The sequence below is a fragment of the Ustilaginoidea virens genome, chromosome 6 (assembly GCF_000687475.1).
Source record: "Ustilaginoidea virens chromosome 6, complete sequence".
Classification (NCBI taxonomy): Eukaryota; Fungi; Ascomycota; class Sordariomycetes; order Hypocreales; family Clavicipitaceae; genus Ustilaginoidea; species Ustilaginoidea virens.
Genome location: NC_057321.1, coordinates 2,871,391 through 2,874,171, shown reverse-complemented (window position 1 = coordinate 2,874,171; position 2,781 = coordinate 2,871,391).

Here is a 2,781-nt window from a genome sequence, read left to right as displayed (position 1 = left end):
GCATACCTTTATTGTGACCTATATGGATAACTGCTTGATTATCGGTCTAGATCTTAGCTATATTGACCAGCTTAGGACTAAGTTCTATAAGGTTTACGCTATAGAAGACCGAGGACCTACCTCCTTCTTTCTTAAAGTGTAGATTATTAGGGATAGAGAAAAGGGCCTATTATGGCTATACTAATTGCAATTTATTGCGGAAGTCTTTAAGAAATTCAACCTTAAGGACATATAACCGCATCTAATCCTACTATAGCCCGGTATACTTGCTGAGGCTGGTGATGATACGCCGCTAGATGCTAGTAATTAATACTTATTCTAGCAGCTGGTAGGGACATCGATATGGTTGATGATAATGTTAAGACCTGACCTTGCCTTTCCAACGCAATACCTGTCACGATATATGCAACAGGCTTCTACTACACAGCTTAATGCTGCTAAGGGCGCTTTTCGCTACTTAGCTGGTACGGCAAATACAGCCATTTATTACCGAGCCGCTAAAGCTACCGTAGTATTAGCTGCATTTTCTGATAGCGATTTTGCTAGGTGCCGGCTTACTTCTAAGTCTACTAGTGGTTATTTTACTACTTTGAATGGTGGGCCTATTAGCTAGAGGTTAAAAAGGTCTTCGACTGTGGTTTTGTCAACGCTTGAAGCCGAGTCTAATGTAATGCTTAAAGCGCTTCGCGAAGTGGAGTGGATATTTAATTTATTTAAAGAAATCCAGGTCGATATTCAATGCCTAATACCACTATATTGCGATAACTAAGGGTCTATTTCCAACGCAAATGACCCAAATCAGCATGCCCGCACTAAGTATACCTTGCTTAAATTCCGGTATATACGTGAGAAGGCCTACGCTGGCCTGGTAAAAATATCTTATTTACCCACGATAGATATGCCTGCGGATGGACTCACTAAACCACTTCCAAGCCCGAAATTCCCTATATTTCGGCAGCTATTAGGGCTGTAATCCCTATAGCATCATCTTTTTTTTTCTGATTTTTTATAGGGTTTCTTTCTTTTATTCTAACGCTAGGATTAGCTATGTTGCTAATCAGACGGGGTGTTGAAATCAGCGCCTTTTTAGCTGTATTTTGGTACTAGTCTCGCTACCGTACGACGTCTCTACGTTGAGATATCGCGGTGGCTATACCAGGCGCTATGGTGGGGCACAGCGCCCCATAACGCCGATTATAGTGGGCCACAGCGCCGGTCACGGCACCGGCACAGCGACCCACATCCGGCCACAGCGGCCGGTTACAGTGGGCCAACAGGGCCCACAACAGGCGGCGCATTTCTACGGGATTACCAAATGGGCAAATCTTGCTAATACCGCACTTTCGGCCTTCTACATACAGTCACCCACTACACCGCGCCTTTACGGCACACCGGTATAGGGCTTCCGGCCCGTACGGCAGGCTGTTATAGGGCATCCGGCACACCGCTACAAGCCACTGGGCTTGGTTGGGTAGGATATTGGGCACGGTTGGGCAGGCCGACTTTTCGTCGGGATTTTTCGCTATCTTTGCGGTTTTTCATTATTTTTAACCGCTTTTTTAAAATAGTAGAAATATGTCCAAAATTCCCTCTTTCTAGCTAGAATAGTTACCAATAATTAGAATTAGATTTCCCTGACATCTTTACTCTGGTCAACCTCTCGTGCGCTTAAATCTTTAACCAGCTCTTTGTTTTATTCTGCAACGCCTTGTACGCCACTGTCGGTACTTAGTATACTTTCCAACAGTGTTTTAAGTCACCATTTTGCAACAATAATACTATTGATTATTTAAAGCCCGAAACTCGGGGGTTAGGATATTATTATTAAATTACTCTAGGGGGCTATTCTAAGCTAGAAATGCCTATCTAGTACTCCGGCAAATAATCCGGAAGGGAAAAACCCGAGGTCTGGGGGGAAAACCCTTCCTACTAGTATAATTATAACGACTAGGGAGTCGGGCCCCTAGGGGGGCCGATGGGTTTCCAGCATATAGGAAAGGTAGGTATACTACCGCTTAAGATCGTATCTGGCGGCAGTACTAAGAAGAGTGCGAAAGCGATCTAGAGAAAGTAGGTCCGGAAAAAGGTAGGTCTAATATCTATAGGAGAGAGGTAGTCCCGGGTTAATATACTATAAATCGAAAGTAAAGTAGAGGTTATACGAGCGGGGTAGCGCTGGCTATATAGCATATACGCTGGCTGCGCGGTATGCGTATTACGCGGGGGCATTAGAGTAAGAGTAAGGAAATTTTCTATTATTAGGGCCACTTTAGCGGCGAATCGGCTGTAGGGGGGGTGCTTAGTAGAAGGTAAGTAGTATTAAGTCGGGGGTTAGGGTGAACCAAGTATAAAGAGAGGGTATAGGGGCCTCTAATTAGGCGAAGATATAAAGGTATAGGTGCCCCCCGACTTCTTAATCCCTTTTTCTTCCTTTCTATATAGCTATTATTTTTTCTATATGTTGCAAAATGGTAATTCAGAACACTGTTGGAAATGTACTGGATACCGACAGTGGCGTACAAGGCGTTGCAGAATAAAACAAAGAGCTGGTTAAAGATTTAAAGCGCACAAGAGGTTGACCAGAGCAAAGATGTCAGGGAAATCTGATTCTAATTGTTGGTGACTATTCTAGCTAGAAAGAGGGAATTTTGGGCATATTTCTACCATCTTGAAAAAGTGGTTGAAAATAATGAAAAACCGCAAAAATAGCGAAAAACCCGACGAAAAGTCGGTCTGCCCAATATCCTACCCAGTGCATACCCAACCAAGCCCAGTGGCTTA